Source organism: Amblyomma mixtum, chromosome 6, assembly GCF_055824585.1.
Source record: "Amblyomma mixtum isolate Tamu chromosome 6, ASM5582458v1, whole genome shotgun sequence".
In the NCBI taxonomy this organism is placed as follows: domain Eukaryota; kingdom Metazoa; phylum Arthropoda; class Arachnida; order Ixodida; family Ixodidae; genus Amblyomma; species Amblyomma mixtum.
The window spans coordinates 91,285,821-91,305,607 of NC_143017.1; the positions used below are offsets into that span (position 1 = coordinate 91,285,821).

The window sequence follows — 19,787 nt, forward strand, 5'->3', positions numbered from 1 at the left end:
TATCTCCTATACTACTGCCTCAGACGGTCAATGTCATCTATGAATTAAAAAGCAGCTCTGCCTATTTCTACTCTTTCTACGGGCAAAGAATAAGTTATTTACTACACCTCCCGCCAATACACTTTCGAGCACCCCTCAGTGCGCAGATCCCACGTAAGAACTGCACCGAAACTGTAGCTGTCCACATTGCGAAGGCTACTAATCTAGCACAAAAAATTATGTGGGAGCACCCTCAAGAGACGCCAGTAATGTTTTAGTTAAATCCATTTCCCTCAAAACTACGAATTACTCCTTGGGAGAAATGGCACGTCCATCACCAACAAGAAGCGTGGTTGAGCGCCGAGGCGTGTTGCATGTGCTGAAGGCACAGAGACTGGTTTTCGCTCATGACAAGGATTGGGGATGGCGTCTACTTTCTATAACGCCTGCCGGCTACAATTCTGGATTGGCGCAATATGGCTCCTTTTCGGCTACTTTTAACTTTCACGGTACATATGCTATACATGCATGAAAACGAGACATTCTTTCCGTGCCTTATAGTTACCGGCAGGTGTTTCGCCTACGATATTAGTGACACGTTGCAGCATCTATCTTTTGTGATGTGCGAAGAAAAATATATCGCTTGTTGAGACGTTATGTAATATAACATGAGATAATTATATCCCTTACAAAAATGAACATTGAGATGCAATTAACTGTTTATAGAGTATTTATTGAGTCAATAAAAAGTCTATTAATACTCAAATCCTAATGACTTTGGTCTATAAAAAGTCAATATGTTCTTGACTGGTATGACCCAATATAAATTTAATTGACTACAAGTGAATTAAAACTCAAGCAACAAAAAATCAATTTACATCGATTTCTCACTATGTCATTAAAAAGTCAATAAGTTCTTGACTTATATGACCCAATATAAATTTAATTAACCAGAAGTGAATTAAAACTCAAGCAACAAAAAATCAATTTACATCGATTTCTCACTATGTCATTAAAAAGTGAATAAGTTCTTGACTGATATGACCCAATATAAATTTAATTGACTTCAAGTGAATTAAAACTCAAGCAACAAAAATTCCATTTACAGCCCATTTCTCACGACTCATTAAAAAGTCAATATGTTATTGACTGATATGACCCAATATAAATTTAATTGACTACAAGTGAATTAAAACTTTAGCAACAAAAAAGAAATTTACAACAGATTTCTCACAAATTTTAGAACCAACCGCAACAACAGCTCAAACGATTCCCATTTCAGCTGAACAGCCTTTATTCATATTATATCTGCTATGGGAGAGGTCATGATGTTGAAGTTGGTTGTAGGTTGTGACTCGGAAAAACACTGCTCATGAGGTCGCTTCGCAGTGTAAAATTTAACGTACAACTGAACACCCCTATTGGAAAAAAAGGCAATGATGTAAATATTGGAAACCAACACTGGAAACCTTGGTGGATTATGGTAATGGAAAATGCCTTGAAATGACTGGGCATGTTGGAATGACTGGGCATGTTGGAATGACTGGGCACGTTGGAATGACTGGGCATGTTGGAATGACTGGGCATGTTGGAATGACTGGGCATGTTGGAATGACTGGGCATGTTGGAATGACTGGGCATGTTGGAATGACTGGGCAGGTTGGAATGACTGGGCACGTTGGAATGACTGGGCACGTTGGAATGACTGGGAGATGTTGGGGCAGGGGCCATGCAGCAATGTTATGTCTGTCGCAATGAGACAGCAAATTTCAAAATAGATGAAGCTCCTACAGCCAGTTTTATTTTGTGTTCATGCTCCTCTTGCTCTTCTTTAGCCACTTGTCGATGCAGCTGGGCCCCATGAAACAGCCTTGTTGATGTACCACCGGTGCATGAGGGCTTGGGAAAACGGGGCGATGCACTCTGCAGAAAAGATTGAAATGAAAGAATTAGGATCCACAAGTTTTTATTTTTGCCAGTATTAGAGTGCTAAAAAAGTAAACTCCGTATTGTGGCCACAGGAATAAAGTGAGCCTAAATCAAGAACCACTGAAGCTATTCGCACTCAAAAAGAAAAATAATTTGAGGTTCTTATTCAATATATCATATGCTCATCATTAAGTACCATCATCAGCAGCATAACTAGCACCACTGCAAGACAAAGGCCTCTCCTATATCCCTAAACATAAGCCTGACGTGTGCCATAATGAGCAAAATAAAAAAGCCATCGTTTTCTGTCCTCTGAAGGCTTTTAGTGGGGTATTAATAAGAGGGACAATATAAAGGTAACATCAGAAGGGTGACTGCAGTAGCACAGCTGAGATGTCGCAGACGATACACTACGAAAAGAGGCATACAATCCATTGATACATCAGTTGCAAAAAATAAAAACAGCAGCAAAGAAAAGGTAAAACAAACCAGTGTCAATGCTCCAAGCGATATCACTTATTTCCATAATTTTGAGGGACCACATGCAATGAAAATGTGGTGAGGTAGAGTCACAAGCGAAGGCCATTCTGTTCTCGATTTAATTATTACTAACTCTATGCAGCTGAATGCTTTTTCTGGTGTTTTATCTTGTTGTGTTAGTGACCATCTTCCTGTGTTTGCTTGCATTGAGAACGCTAGTACAATAGGAAGTAAGTCCACATCAATCACATACCAAGCTATTACAGAATCATCATTGAAATCCTTTAGGGATGCGCTCATGAAAGTATATTGGAGTAAGATAGCTGAACTTCATGATGCAAATGTTGCCTATAATACGTTTGTCGATTGCTTTAAACAGATATATCACGACTGCTTTCCTCTTGTAACACGTGTGAAAAGTCGCAGAATCTGCAAGCCATGGGTAACGCCAGAGCTTCGCGGAGAAATACAAATGAAAGACAAGCTGTACAGAAAATTTTTGAGCAGCCGGAAGGCTGAGGACCTTGCGGTATTTAAGAAATATAAGAACAAATTGACTAAAAAACTGCGGTCTGCACGAACAGCCTATCACGTGTCACTTCTAGATGTTAAGAATGCTCGAAATGGTGTACTATGGTCGAGATTAAATACACTTCTGCAGCGGGACAGTTCACGCACTGCATTAACAAAATTAAATATTGATGGAAAGGAAGTTTCTGGCGTCGAACTGGCTAATGTATTCAATACTTTTTTAACGAGCTTGGCTACCCGTGCTATAACACGTGCTGCCGGATCTGACGCTTGCAAATATGTTCGAATTCAGAATGATGAAACAATTTTTCTGCACCCAGTCACGGTAGACGAAGTAGTGTCGGTGATAACAAATCTTAACAATAGCAGTAGCTGTGACATTGATGATATCCAAATACGGCCAGTCAAGCATGTAGTTGACATAATTGCTCCCATACTTGCTCACATCTTTAACATCTGTTTAGAAACTGCAGTTTTTACGGAAAAAAATGCAATTAGCAAAAGTTGTTGTTCTTTACAAAAAAGGAGATCGCAACGCCCTCGCCAACTACAGACCAATCTCTATTTTGCCAGTGTTTTCGAAAGCATTTGAGAAAATGCTGCATCTAAGAATGTCAAACTTCATCCATAAATTTAACTTGCTAACACCATTTCAGTTTGGCTTCTGCAAAAGCAAATCCACTGAACTTGCATTACTCCAACAAAAGGAATATATAATAAAGCAACTTGAAAACAAATCTATTGTCAATGGTGTATTTGTGGACTTCTCAAAGGCTTTTGACCTGGTAAATCATAAAATCTTACTAAATAAATTACACTACTATGGTATCCGAGGAAAAGCGCTCTCATTGTTAAGTTCTTATTTGTCGTTTAGACAGCAAGTGGTGTACATAAATGGTATACAGTCTGAACCGAAGCCGCTCTTCTACGGTGTCCCCCAAGGCAGTACGCTAGGGCCTCTACTCTTCAATATTTACCTAAACGATATTGTCAACATTAGCGATAATACAAAGTTTTTCATCTATGCAGACGATACGAGCGTATTTTTTTCGGGTGAAAATGTTCATGAACTTATCAAACAATGTAATGCCACAATGAAAGCTCTTGAGGTCTGGTCTGCAGTTAACCTGATGCAAATAAATGAGATAAGACCAAAGCTGTCATATTTAGGCCGAAAAATAAAGTTATCCCACTGGACGATAATATTATATTAAACTCGCGGGCTGTAGAAATTGTTGAGCAGTTTAAATGCCTTGGGGTCATATTTTCTGCCAGTATGTCATGGGATTATCATGTCAATTATATCTTGAAAAAAATAGCTCAAATCACTGGTGTTATAGGCCGTCTAAAATACATACTTCCCACAAAAACTAAGATGCTGGTATACAATTCAATATTCAACTCGCATTTAAACTATTGCCAGTTGGTGTGGGGCACTACAACATTCACTAACCTTGAATGTATTCATTTAATGCAAAAAAGATATCTCCGAAATGCATATAATTTACCGTTCCGACATCCCAGTGCAGCTTTCTTTTGTCATTCCAGAGTTATTAAAGCACATAATCTTTATAAATATCGCCTCAGTGTTACTTTTAAAACAGAAATCAAGAAGAATGTAACAAATCTTAAAGGGACACTGAGGAGAAATTGAAGTTGACTTGCATCGACAGAATACAAGCTCCTGATTATAAAAACGCCATTCATACTGACAACAAAGCTCCTGTAACATTGAAAAGAGCAAGAACCAAAATACAGGTATCGCCGCCACAGGCCAAACTCGCAAGTACAAGCTTCATGGCGTCATAGCACAAAACAGTGTTGCTAGAACAAATAGTTCTAGCAACACTAGGACACGAGAAGCTACGAATCCCTGAGGTGCAGCAAATGCATGCGCAAATCTCCTTGACGTCGCCAGATGGCGCCACGTACCCGATAGCTATGCGCGCTCCTGCAGCGCCGGGACCAATCAGCGCTTGCTCTCAGCGGTATGGGGGCTCCCGGTACACGTACGGTATGCTAAAGGCGTCTATTCGCGAGAACTTCGTTGACGACTTCGAGAACGGGATCCATTGTAACGCTGGCAAAAAGCCGGTGCAAATGTAAATGAAGCGACGGCCGCAATAGCCGATAGATGCCTTCAACGTGCGGCCGGCGGTAGCTTTCTTTTCGGCTGCTGCTCGGCTGCACTGCTGGCCGCCAGAAATCACGGAGTCTGCGTTACGTCATGTGAATGTTATGTTTCACGTCACTTAGTTCTGTGTCGTCATAGCAGAATCCCAAGTTTGAATCAGAGCGGCGGGAAAAACTATTTCAACTTCGAATCCAAATTTCTTAGAAATAAATGCATCTTGCGCTGCCGGCCAAGTGGCAACAAAGCCATGAAATGCCGAACTATCGGATTTTGCTATAAAAAAAATATTAATAGAGCTCTCCTCAGTGTCCCTTTAAAAATTTTGCAGAACTAAGGAAAAAAGAATCAGTCTATCCAACAAGACGTGGCGAAGAATGGACAGTGCCAACACCTCGACTAAATCTTGGTAGGGAATGCCTTCAGTACACACTTCCATCTCTTCTAAATAGGTATATCCACATTAACCTCGATTTGTTTTCTTTTTCACGTCATGAACTACATAATTTGTTTTTGCATAACATTGTTTAAGTTTCATTATGTATACATATTGCTGTTTCGTGTATTCTCCGGTGCTTCCTTGATGTGCTTGTTTTTTAAAATTGTATAAACTCTTGTGTTGCCTCCCTGTCAATAATTAGGATTGTAGACTCGTCAAGCTGCCCAAGGGCAGCTTTTTTCTACGATTCCTCCATCTGTAGTGCTAGATGGGAAATAAACTTTGATTTGATTTATTCTTCAATGGGAACAGGAAAAATTTCTTGATTTAGTTGTGATGGCATCCTGGTCTGAAGCGGGGCAGCAACATTTAACATTAAGTTGTGGAAAAGTATTGTAGAGTATATGGAACACACCTAAACGAGCGATTTCCCCTTTTATGCAGTGATGTCTGGTGGTCAAATGAGATGACTGATTACACATATGCTGTACCAAGTGTCGCTGTTGGATTAAAGGGAGTTGGTGGCGTAGCATCAAACAGTTTGGTGCAAAATTGAAAGAGCTAGGGAATACTTCAGTTTGGAATCAATAAAATTTTTATGCATAAACTGCGCAGCATGGCAAGAGCACACAGATCATGACATCTCCTGATAAACCCGAGTGCCCTTGTGGTGCCAGCAGCATGTATCGTGACATGCTCCAAGTATGTGGGGCTGCATCTGGTTAAGGTTTCTCCATACCATTAACCCTAGAGGTGGGAAAGGAGGTCAATACGTTGTGACAAAACAATGCAGACAAGACAAGGACAACGAAGGAATAAATATGATGGCATGAGTGCTGACTATCGCCAATGTGTATTGGAAACCACGTCAAAATATATACACTGTGGCCTAAAGAAACAACGAACAAAGGGCACCTTGTGTCAACCACATTGCATGAGTGTAAAACAAAACAAAAACTGACAAAGAAGCATTTAAGAGCATGAACTCTTCCTTAGGAAGCGATAAAGAAGGTGTGCTAACACAGTGATTGCGGTTTTTTTTTTAAATTTCAGTGGCCTCGATTATCTCACGCACAAACTTTTCTGTGTCTGTCAGGCAAAATGCAGAACATGAATTCCGGTTCACAGCGTTTAGGATCTGGCAAACAATTGCAATTGCGACAGTGAATCATCAAAGTTCTCCCGCAAGCTTTGTTCACATCGTCGTGGTGGTCTTTTAAACCTCTCAGTGACACACTTGCCTGTTTTCCCAATGTAAACATAGCCGCATTTCAAGGCGTTCGAACACACTATGTCTTCTGTGCAGTGCACGAAGAGACTCTGATTTATAATCTCGGTTGACTACAGGTACTGAAACTTCATAGGGTTAGAAAAACAATATCGACGCCAACTCGACTGCCTATTTAACCGGTGCGACCAATTGTGGATGTAGGGAAAGGTACGTACAAACTTCCTTTTGGGAGTTACAGTCTCGACGGGGGCACAAAAAGAATGTTTCAACTTCTGCTTAAAGCAATCGCCTAAAGACACTGACAAAGGTTCTGAATATCCAGTAAAGGACAAACGGCATATGAGCTGGGCAAAACTGGATGTCATGGCAATCAAACAGGATTTCATTAAGGAATTTTTGAAGCAAAGGTTAGTGACACCTCTTGACCAGCTTAGACTGAACCGAAGAAAATGGTAAAAGTAGCTTGTTTTCCCTTGGCTCGTAAGCCCAACAAGTGTAACCACCCAAGACTGAGATCCAATAAATGTGATGACATATTATCCTCTATAATTTCAGTGGTGATTCAAAGTGGACTGAGGCTTTGACTGAACTCCTCTCTCACCTTAGACAATGCTTCGTCAGGATTGGAGATCCTGCAATAAGCCACGTAACAGCGGCGCTAATAGTTTTTTTTGCAAAAACAAGCTATTCTGAAATGTAATAAAGGTGGACTGAAGGTATGAGCTTAAAAGTGCGACAAAATTATTCACCAAAACGCCTGAGACGTTTGGAATGCCACTGCTCCATTTAGGTTAATGAATTCTTCAACACATTATTGATCCTGATTGAGGGATGGCGTAATATAAATCCTTGATGTCAACATAGCACCCCATGAAACTGGTGCGAGAGTTATTGTGTAGAAACTGCGTTACTTTCTCTGCAGATCTTACACGAGAGGAGTCATCAATGCTCAGCAACTTAATTTTATGTCGCAAAGAGAAGGCGATTTGTTTCTGACAGGTTCCATTCTCTTAAACTACAACCCTCAAGGAGCAGTCACCTTTATGGGTCTTTGCGGTAAAGAAGATAGCTGGACAATTTTTCTTACTGAAGTTGATGGCATTAGCCTGATGGTTAAACTCTAGATTGTTAATGTTTCTTGGCACTGGACTTTGCTTTTAACAAATCAGATAGTAAGTGGCACTCAAATTCAGAATACACTGCATCTGTGGCCTTGGACTGAAAGGCGCCTTTCGATACGACCACAAAACCACCGTTTATCAGCAGTTGAAAGCAAGAGGGCCCACCCTCTTAAATACGACACAGTTCGGCCTGTGGGCAAGTTCCTAAAGAGGGTTCGAACCGTGACACTGCATCAAAACATCCCGAAACACACCTGTCACACTCAGGTCTGTGCGTGGAAAAGGCAACTCGTCAAACCATGGCAAGCATCTCCACAATAGTTATCTTCGGAGGAACGGAAAATTTTGGTCCATAAGCACTTCAAGGACCAGACGAGGCAGCGACTCCAAGCTGAAGGTGTGCACCTTGTTGTCAAACTCTTGTGCCTGAAAACAAGCCAGGGAGTGGCTGGTTGACGGTGTCACGCACCGTTGACCAGGTGAAAGCCATCTGGAATGCCACTTTGCAGCCACTTTGCGCTCACTAGCCCGGAGCAGAAAAGCCAAGGCACGAGTGTCTGAAAACAAGGTGCACAATGTCGACACTGAGTTGCTGCCTCGTCTGCTGCTTGAAGCATATACGGGCCAAAATTTGCCATTGTTCCTTCGAAGAGGACTATTCTGGAGCTGTTTGCCATACTTTGACGTCTTGCCTTCCTGTGCCTGGACCTGAGCGTGACAGGTGTGTTTGAGGGGGCATTGGTTGATGGGGTGTCGTGGTTTGAACCATGCCAGGAACTTGCCCGCAGGCTGAACTGTAACGGGTTTAAGACGGTGGGCCCTATCGCATTCAACTGCTGATAAAGAAGGTGGTTTTGTGGTCATGTCTAAAGGCGTCTTTCTGTCCAAGGCAACGGAGGCAGTTAATTCTGAGTTCAAGTGTCACACAACAGCTGATTTGTTAATAGCAATGTCCAGAGCCAAGAAACTATGTAATAATCTAAAGTTGAACCATCTGGCTAATGTATCAACTTCAGCAAGAAACTAGCAGAGGTGCCAATGAGAGGTCAAAAGACCACCGTTACGATGTGAACAAAGCTAGCAGGGGGAATCTGATGTTTCATTGTCGCGACTGCGGTCGTTTGCCACATCCTTTATGCTGTGAGGCGTAATTTCTTGTGCTGCATTGTGCTAGACAGACACAGAAAAGTTTGTGCATGAGATGATCGAGGCCACTGAAATTGTAGAAAAAACGCAATCAATGTGTTAACACACCTTCTTTATCGCTCCCTAAGAAAGAGTTCATGCTCTTAAATGCTTCATATTCAACTTTCGTTTTGTTTTTGACAGATCCAAAGTGAATGTTACAAGGCGCCCTTTCTTCATTCTTTTTTTAGGGCACAGTGTATATATTTTGATGTGCTTTCCAATAAACCTTCTTGAAAGTCAGCACTCGCACCATCGCATTCCTTCATCTTTCTCTTCTTTGCGCTGTTTTGACACGATGAATTACAAACAAGACCATTCATCCGTCTTGCAAAAGTCAATACAGTCAGAGTAGCTGAGATAGTTGGGGCATCCTTCTGAATAATGCAGTCATAAAGACAAGGTTGGGACATAAAGACAAAGACTGTTATTGAATGGCTAATATTAATGTACTTTAGTAATGTGCTTGGTTTGGTTTATGGGGGTTTAACATCCCAAAGTGACTCAGGATGAGGGACGCCTTATGATTTTGCATATTGATATGCTGGGCTTCATAAGAGAAGAAGTACAATAGTTTTTTAAGGCCAGCCGTAGAACAGGAAGCAATGAATCTACACTAATATCAAAGAATGAAGGCTCAAGCATGAGAGTGTAGCTAAAAGGTTATAATGACAAACATGAAAAGCTTTGGAGAAATTCAAGTCGATGACACTTGCCTAAAATAAAGAATCTAAATTTGGGTGAAAATCTGTTGTGAATTCAAAAAGTTGGATTGCACATTAGTAAAGAGAATGGGAGCCGTGATGACTGGTATAGAAATATTAGTTTGAGTTATGGTGGCAAATAATATGCGGACTCATTTCGTGCTCTAACAGTTCATGCAAAATGCATATCAATAAAATAGGAGAACAGTTTGGGGATCAGAACGGTTTCCAGCCTTAATTATTGACAGGTCAGCTTCAGGTTGTCAGGGATAGAACCAAGAGGTTTGGATTGGCTAACAATTATTGGTAAAATCTGTCTTCAGATATCCTCAGTAGTTTAAAGTATGTCAGAAGGCTTCTCACACAGCCCTCAGGTACTCGAAAGCTTGTGCTTATCAATGACTTTCGAGACATGATGAGAAGCAATGGTTAATGCAGTGAAATGGGTAACAAATAACTGATTTTTCTCAAGAAAGTGCCCATGGAATATGCTGTCAAACAAATTCCCAAGGATCCTTCAATTAAGCCCAAAATGACAGTTTATGGGTAGCCACTTTGTTATAACCATCACATACAAAAAAAGAGACACCAGAAGCCCTCCTTATTCACTGAAAACAAGGGAGAATTATGAGACATCATTCCGGCACACAAAATCACACGGATGAAGAGAGTAGACTCCATGGACACCATATTTCAACTGAGGTTTATTCCACAACACAGGCTTTTTATGTGCAAAGGGGTACTAGTGATCCCTGGGGCTGAAAAGTATTTCCGCCACCAGATAACAATTATTCAGGACGGCAAAAACCAAAACACAAAAAACATAGGGGTGAAGGTATCTTGCCACTCACATTAAACACATCGGCACGCCTATGCATCACCTACCTGGCTGACCCAACAAACATATTTGCCTCCAGATAATCATTTCTTTTTCTGGAGCGCTGAAGAAGGGCTGCTGACGTAATTCTCTTTTTCAGCAGAGATACAAAAGGCTTAAAAAATTTCCCAGCCCTTTCAAGTGCTAAACTTGCACAAGGCATGTGTTTCTTTCAAAAACGCCTTGCATGCTCGCTTGTGCGAGCAAAGGCGAATGTGCTCAGCTAAATGACCTCTGCCACTTAATGAATCAGCTGTCCTGCAATGTTCAAGCAAGCGTTCATTGATGCAAGCCTCGTCTGTCTAATGTAATGTTTGCCACAGGCAAGGAGGATGCTGTACACCATGTCAACCTCATGTTTAACAAGGGGTTTGGTGTGCTTAGTTTTGTAGGCTGGCTTTTTCGTAACGTCATTTATCAGGTGGCACATGCATCCCAGCTTTCCCAAGCTGAAAATACGACATGTACATCGTGTTTTTCACTGGCCTTCTTGAGGCGGTGTGACACCTGATGGCAATAGGGCACAATGACAGGTCACTGTTGCGAATGTGCGTTGTCTTCCGGCTTGCGCTGCCCAGCACACTTCATCTCTCGAACCTGGCTTTCTACCACTAAGGCTACAATTTCTCCTGTGAAAACTGCCTGCTCCAGTCTCCTTACTTGCGCATTGATGCTGTCACAGAGTCGTGACAGCGTCAATGCCGAAGTAAGGCGACTGGAGCAGGCAGGCAGAAAAAGAAATAGATTATCTCAACGCAAATGTGTGTTGGGTCAGCCAGGTAGGCAATGTTTAGTCACGCCAATGCATTCAACTTGAGTGACAAGCTAACCTTACGCCTATGTTTTTGTTTTTGCAACCTTGAATAATTGTTACCTGGTCGAGGAAACACTTTTCAGCCACCGGGGTCACTAGTACCACTTTGCATGTAAAAAGCTCATGTTGTGGAATCAACCTCAGTTGAAGTATGGGGTCTATGGAGTCTACTCTCTTCGTTCATGTGTTTTTGTACACTGGAATGATGTCTGATAATTCTACCCAGAACCAATTAGCTCAGCTCTCCATGCTTAGCAAAAACAAGGCAGCAGTAATGAAACCAGTTCTCATGTGTGCACTTTTTCTTTTACATCTGTGACCTGCGATGAGTGGCATAAAAACACATATTTAAGTTAACACACATGCATCATAATGTTAATATTCGTAGTCAAATAGTATCACATAATGCAGCCAAAAACATGCAGACATTTCGCACTTCATGCATAGAATGCAACGGTTAAAAGACGAGCAATACTGAATGTAAAACTTCAAATGGCCTGCAACCGGCCCATTCTGACAGCCAACTAATATTACTCATATAAACATGTAAACATATCAGGCCAGAGCTATCCAAACTGCTCCAAGCAGTAGCATTAAGGAAAAGAGCAATGAAAGTAAGAGAACATTTCATGGCAACCACAAGAACAAAGCACAATGCAGTAACAACTTACAACACAGCTTTTGACTTCATCTGGTGGCCACAAAATCCATGCCATTGACTCGGACTGGAAGACAGATGTGCCACCTGCGGATACCAATTTCCCATTATCACTATGACAGGAGTACAAAAACAAGCATGCGAACTCGGTCCAACAGTGAATATCACATGAATGTAAAAAGATCAGGAAAAATATACTTGCCCAAGTATACGCCTCAATACAAAGGAAAACTACCCTGTTTAAAATGCATCAGTTCCCCTAGCACTAGTAAAGGAATCTTGCTATGAGCAAAACAAATCTGCGTTCGAAAGCGTAGATAAACATCGTAATAACTGAGACAATTATTGCGTCACTTGTTTTCCTCAGACACCAATTTTCAAACAGCAGAGTGATCGAAATGCAAGATCCTATACTCTGGGTAGCCAGAAACGCTATCGGTATCATAAAAAAAAAATCTTCACATACTCATTTAAAAATTAGATCCTGACGGCCGGAAATTAACTTTCGTTGGTAACTGCAACCTGAGACAGTGCTTTCTTTATAGTGGGGTTTGAATTCAGATGCGGAAAATGGGCACTGATCGTATTGGAGGGTTCCGGATTAATTTAGACCACCTAGAATTTCTTAACGTGAGCTGACATCGCACAGCACAGGGGCATTCTTTTTTTCATTTCACCTAAATCGAAATGCGGCTACTGCCATCAGGATCGACCCCACGACCTAAGGTTCAACAGTCTAGGGCCAAGCAAAAACCGCGGCGAATAAAAAGTGTTTCAATCCCCCTCAAAGTGCTAACGCTATCTTGAAAGACAATCATACATTTTACGCACAGCCAAAGTGCCGGTCCTTGAAACGTGCGCGGTGGTGTGAACAAGCATGGGCAGAAACGCGTAGAACGAGGCATATGCGAGGACAAATCTGTGCTCAACAAGAAACAAAACGTGCAAACATGCGCATACCAAAATCATGCAAAGCTAGCGCACGCACGGTCGCATCCCCTTTGCCAAAACAAGCACCGACAGCGGCAATTCTTGGCAGAGCAACTCACCGCGACGACAACAAAAGCGCCTTAAACGCTTTTTATAGCATTGAACACGAATACTGCAGCAGTACGACAGGTCACCGTTCCAGCATTATATGCTTCGGATAATGCACGAGTACTGCTTACCTTTTCAGATGATTGCGTAGTCGTGCAGAACGCTGTTTGCCTTCGTGTCACGGGCACTACACCAACCAGTGAGAGTTCAGCACGAGTGCTACGTAGCCGGCACTCTCTACCACGTAGTCACACAGAAGAAAATATTCCGGGCCTTATTTGGAACATTCCCACCGCGACACTGCCCGCGCGTCTTCGTGCCTGGACACCCATCCTGGACTACACAAAGAAGCGCACAGACTGAAAAGTTAGAGACCAGAAAAATGACACTTTGCCTCGAATAGGCTACGTCGACAGCACTGCGCGATTGTGCACCCTTGAGCAAGAAGAAACACACGCAAACCACAACACAGATCACGACGGCTCACAATCCAAGTAGCGAATTGTAGCAAGCGCCGAAGCGCGATGCACGCGACGCAGCACCCGAACCGCCATGAGGGTTATACAGAAAAACAGCTACCGGCAGCCACCTGGCGGTGACAACCAGTTTTTGTTTCGGTTTCGTTGTGAAAAAGCTTGTATCCTACTTTTTATTTTATTTTTGGTATTTTTATTGGGTATTCAGCCGTATCGGCATCCACAGAAATTGCAGCGATTGCGAGCAATTACCACTGGTAGAAACGCGCGAATTAACGACCTGTTGCTTGCGCTGCGGTTGAAAAATGCCTGAGTTCTCACGGCAGTATGGCTTGCTGCTTTGCTCATTCACGAAATTACATGCCGATTTCTGTTGTATGGGGAAGTTTTTTTTTATATTGATGGGAGATCAGCAAGGCTAACAAAATACCCAACGTAGCAGTCGTAGAGAGTAGGTTGTCGTAAAAACATGGTGACGCTGTTTGATCGGCAGCACGACGTGAGAGGCGGCAGCGTTGAAACGCGCGTCGAGAGAACAACCTCCATGGTATATGCTTTCTTGAGACTACAGTGAAGGTGTGCATTTTTTATAGTGGAGTTCTCTCATCCAACGTGAAAACCAAATCAATTCTTAGTATGAAATATGCTGTGTAATTTATATCCTCATATTGTGTTTATATATATCTGCATTTCTTGTTGTGTTATCTTCTTGTCCTTGTCTTTTTGTGCGCAGTACCCCCCCTTGTATTCACCATGATTGACCGACTAGCCCAACAACGTACGATCTGCATTTCTATTTTGAAAAACAGTGTTGTACTGGTAATTGTGTACCAAGGTGCATGTATAAGAGTGCAGCCTTGTCGAAATATTCTGTGTATATATTTGTATTCGTAACCCTTCTACAAAGAAGCTTTGTGGCCAGCTATGTGGTTAACAATTTGTTAATTGAATTAGTATGTCTTGAAATGCACGCTCAATAAAATTTTCTGAATGAAATTGAGTGTTCGGATTCAGGCATGCAGGGCTCTGCAAACCTGCAATTTATTATTTTGTGAACAATGAAGTTAAACTTTTTCTCAAATATTTTGCTAATGATAATCTAAGCCCAAGTATATAAGTCGTTACTTTTTAAAAAAATTTTCTGAAACTGTCAAGTCAACAAATGCACGTGTAAAAAAGAGAAATTTGTCTTGCAGTTTTTATTCTAACAGCATAAAGTGCCAAGTGTACAGTCTTTGTCAAAAGTAGCCAGGCTGCATGGTTTGCTTCTAGCTTGTATAGTGGAGCCCTTGTGTTATTCCTAAGGATCAAAACGTGTTGGAAGGTAATAATACCCTCAGTCCTTACCTTTAGCTACCATTCCAGCTTTAGGGAAGCTGTGAGGGATCCACTGTACGAGCTAGAAGCAAACCATGCAGCCTGGTTACTTTTGACAAAGACTGTACGTTTGATGGATTTGACCCACTGGGATTGTTAGTGCATTGATGAGTTTCATTTTGTCAACCATATAGGCACATGCATGCAGTATCTGCTGCCCAGCATCGGCCATTCAAATACAGCCATGGTTTGTGCCATGCCAAACAAGTAGGTACAGCCTTTGTCAAAAGTTTAGAGCCCAGGGGGTTTGCTTGTAAGCATTATTGTGGCGCTCCTGCAGCATTTGTGGAAGTCCTACGTATTGGAGGGAACAGGATCAAAAATCTTCTTGCCTTCAGGAGATTTGGGACGCTGAGGTCGCATCACGAGCAAAACAATGCAGCCCAGAAGCAAACCCCCTGGGCTCTAAACTTTTGACAAAGGCTGTACAGTCGTGGGTAAAAAAAGATTAGCACACATGACGGAACACCAGAGCGCCGGAATGACAACGCCTGGCACTGCGGGTGGCGGAGAGGCTGATAACGGGAGTGCCGGGCCGTTCCCATTCTACAGTATTAAGGGGGTCTGCCACGGACAGTAAAATTACTGCGGACTGCCACGGACAGCAAATTAGCGGACTGCCACGGACAGCAAAACTGCTGACTGCTACCTGATGGCATGGCTAAACAACTCGAAAAGAATAGGATATAAGACATGAATGCATGCTGCACTAACAACTATTTACATTATCAGTTTTCCACATTATATGGGTTACACTGTATATACTCAGAAATAGAAAGGAGCCAAGTACAAAGAAAGCAAACCAAACAACAAAGAGGTAAAATGCGAAATGTTACCCTCTTTTTCTCATGCACTTAGCAGCAATGGTCATAGTGAAAAATAGCATAGCAATAAAGAAGCACTTGGCTTGTAACATGCGCACCTTTTTGGAAATACTAGAGTGTAGTGGTGCTTTTGCCATTCTAAGAAACTGGCTTGTCTGGCATGGCTCTGCATCTTGATGTGACTAATTGCATCATGTTTTGTTATGAAGGCTAGTGCGTTTTAGTGCTGGTTATTGCATTACTATTTCTATTCCTCTGTCTACTAGTGAGTCGTCAGTGCGTGTTACACTTCCTTCTTTATCACATTTAAATTTTTTAGGTATTGCACATTTCAGTGTTGTGTCAAGGGCATGTGGAAAAGCTGGAATTACAGAATTGCTCTTAGCAAGCCCAGCCTCTTGTGTGATATACAGGCAGTGCTCCTACTGTTGCATACTATTTTTATTTTTGAATATTTGCTATTACACACACTAATCTGTGATTTTCATCAGCATGAAATCATTTTCCTAAATGATTTGTGCAGTTAACGTTATAAAAAGGCAAAGTACACAATTACCGTTTTCACTTCTTACATCGGAACCTACTACTATTGCATGACACCATCATTGTGAGGGTGTAAGTTTTGTGTTTATTTTAAACAACTACATGATTTCTGACTTGCATGCTTCAACAGGCATGAAAGCATATTACCATATGACACTATGCAATCAACAAATGCAATTCGATCTTGGCCGCGCCGGTGTAATGTCGATGGAGGCAAAATCTAGAGGCCCGTGTACTCTGCGATGTATGTGCACATTAAAGAACCCGAGGTGGCCAAAATTTCTGGAGCCCTTCACTGCGGTGTTCCTCAAAGCCTGAGTCGCTTTGACGTTAAACCCGCAATTAACGCCTCATTCCTGGCTGTGACTATAGCATAGAAATTTTATTCCTGTGTTCTGTTTCCTGCAGGTGCATTCATTTATTGCTTCGAGATTGAAAAGGCTGTGTACAAACTCTGGACGGAATCCAGAAGGATGCAGTATTTCTGAAGCGGGCCACCACAACTGTGTGGTGAAGAGAAGCAGTGGTACAGCGCAGCTTCATTGGCAGCTGCTCAGGAGAAGGATATTGGAAGGCAAGGAAAAGGCTCTACAGAAGACACTCACGCAAGTGAAAATGGATGCACTCACAGGTGATTACTGGTTTTAGCTGGATTTAGCACAGAAGTATATATTCACTCCGTCAGTGTATTCGAGAATTGCAACTCAGGATTTGTTAGTGGTTTATTAGGAAGCACAAAACAAAGGGTAATAACAAATGTATGGGATGGAAGCTAGTGACCAATTCACTGTAGGTATGTCATCATGTGAAGGTTTGTGTAGAAGAGGTTAATTGATGGGCATAGTTTGTAGCTCATGTGAGGGACAGTATAAATAGCTTAAATGGCGAGGTTCTGAGACCAATGGGGCAGTGCATGAGCAGAAAAACTAGCCAGGAGTTAACAAATTTTCATGAATGCTCAGCTGTCATGCTTTAGAAATAAGGCTGTTGGTATTTGGCAGCCATGTGCTGTGAAGCTCGGTATTTTAAGTGTTGAGGCCTAAGAGATCTGATTCAGTGTTGGCATTCATGGGTGCTGTCACATTAGCCATCCTCCTTTAATGCAAATAGCAGCATTTGTTAGTTGTCTTTGCAATGGGATCATTGTAGCAGTGTATATCATAATAAATATATAATTTTTCTCCCTTAATCTTCAGGCACTGTCGCTACACACAAATGGATTCAAGCTGCCATCAAGGCAATGAAAGATATTCGACTTTCTCGGAAAAGATGCACGCTATGACGCGAGGGGCCTCCAGTGCGACTCATTCGCTGCTTTTGTCTACTAATAAAGCTAAGGTTGCTCTTAGGCAAATGTGAGCATTTTTTTTTGTTCTTTCAATACATACTTGCCCTTCGTGCTTCTCAAGAACATGAATCATGTAATACTTATTTGCATGCTGCTACGTACATACTACCGTGCTCAAATTTGAGAGACCCCTGTGAGTTCTTGCCGAATTTTACCAAACTGCATGCGGGCGCCGCCTGACGAAGCAATCCTGTTGTCGAGACCGATGCCCATATGCAATATGTCACGTTTCAGCATGCACTTGCATTGGTTTCTTAATTTTGCTCACGATAGTATGTCCAAACATTGAGCATCACTATGAAGACATGTTAGGTAACAAATTTGTTTCTGGATGGTTCACCCTTCCTTTGACATCATCATCCCGGAATGCTACACCAACCGCACCAGGAAACAGTAAACCAAAGCACACCAGAGCTGGTATCAGCCGGCTGAGTCACACCAGATGAGAACACACTATGCCATGTCACAGAACTCATTTCTGAAAATCTGGTCTCGAAACAACAGGAAGGGTAATTCGCCAATTTTCTTTTGTGCGAGTGTATCGCAGTGTTGTGATTTTGAGATCACCACACGCACATAGCGGATGCACTATGTAGCTCGGAACACTGTGGCAAGGTAATAAACAACCAGTAAACTTTCGACTGGATGTATTTAGATCTTTTAATAAACAGTCAGTTAAATGTGAACTGCAGGTCAATTAAATAAAAATGCCAAGTAATAAACTGGCAATTAAATGTGAACTGCAGGTTTATAAACAGTCAGTTAAATATGTATTGCCAGTCAATAAAATCTCTATTTAGATCTATTGAGTTAAATTAATAAACTGCCAATTGGAATACGGTGGCCAATTTTAAATTGAAACTCAACACAAAAAAGTCTATAAACTGTCAATTAAACCACAAAAGAGTTCATAATAAACTGGCAATTAAATGTTAACTTAATATGAATTCAGTGTTAATTGACATGCAATTAAATGTGAACTGCAGGTATATAAAGAGTCAGTTAAATATGTATTGCCGGTCAATAAAATCTCAATTTGGATCTATTGAGTTAAGTTAATAAACAGTCAATTGGAATACGGTGGCCAATTTTAAATTGAAACTCGACAAAAAAAGTCTATAAGCTCTCAATTAAACCACAATACAATTTATTGCCGAGAGTCAATAAGTATTTAATTAAAACTGGGTAGAAATTTTTGTAAGGCTCCTTTTGAGATCCCAAAATCTGAGACTGCGCGGACATTACGCCTGCGCTGCAGTCCTTATATTTCCCACTTGGCATGTCCGGTTGCGTGCACAGGGTTGAGTTTTATAGTTTTCAAATTGTTTCTTCTTTGTACTTTTGTTGCCTTCGTTATTTTGTCACTACCCAAGAAAAAGGATTTCTGGTACTTTTTCAGCGCTTCGGCGTTTGAACGGCATAAGTCAAGGAATAATTGAAAGCGCAAAGTGCAAACGATACTTAATGCTTTTCCAGACGTTTTCTATTTTGCTAGAGTCGGAGTTGCAGTAATTTAGTTTCTGGCACGCAGCGGCTATTGTATCCACGGTTACTGTCTATTTCTGCATCTTTCGGAAGGCCTGCTTGAAGATCCTGCCACTTCCACTTTAAAACGCAGACTGCAAGAGGTTGTTTTCAGAATTCAACATCGCAGGACCATAACCTCGAAATAAGATTAAGCTTGACCAGACTGTCATGATTCAATGAATAACGTTTAGTCTGCGGCTGCAAGGGAGGACGTCATCAGTCTTCACCGTACCTTGCGACCACCTGCAATAAATGAACAAGTACCTATATCACATATATATTGTCATATTATGCGAGCATTTATTAATGAGAAAGCCTTACTATAAGCCCTAGTAGACGAAATTCCGTCGGCGACCCGTGTTGAGGCTGAGGAATGGTTCCAAAAAGATGGCGTCGCAAGACCTCCTCCATGTTTGCAAACAAGCGAGGTGGCGCTGCAGTCGCTAGCGGGCTCGCGGTAGGCAAGAGGCCAGGGAGTGGCGTCGAGTTGAGGTGGTGCAGCGCCGGTTTTCAAGGCTTGAAGGCGCGTTTTGAGTTTCTGAGAATCATAACAATGGTTGATGCTTTCAACTTAG

At 41.7% G+C, this 19,787-nt stretch overlaps 2 long non-coding RNA genes across 2 annotated transcripts; one reads left to right on the top strand and one right to left on the bottom strand.

The window, feature by feature from the left end:
* Positions 1-1,699: 1,699 nt before the first annotated feature.
* Positions 1,700-13,657, bottom strand: LOC149339651 (uncharacterized). Its single transcript, XR_016283818.1, has 3 exons — positions 13,249-13,657; positions 12,093-12,166; positions 1,700-1,902 (listed from the first exon to the last, which is right to left on the bottom strand). It is a non-coding gene; the product is annotated as an uncharacterized LOC149339651 (long non-coding RNA).
* Positions 13,658-16,367: 2,710 nt separating this feature from the next.
* LOC149339652 (uncharacterized) lies at positions 16,368-17,691 on the top strand. The gene is made up of 2 exons (XR_016283552.1): positions 16,368-16,968; positions 17,534-17,691. It is a non-coding gene; the product is annotated as an uncharacterized LOC149339652 (long non-coding RNA).
* The last annotated feature ends 2,096 nt before the right edge of the window (positions 17,692-19,787 follow it).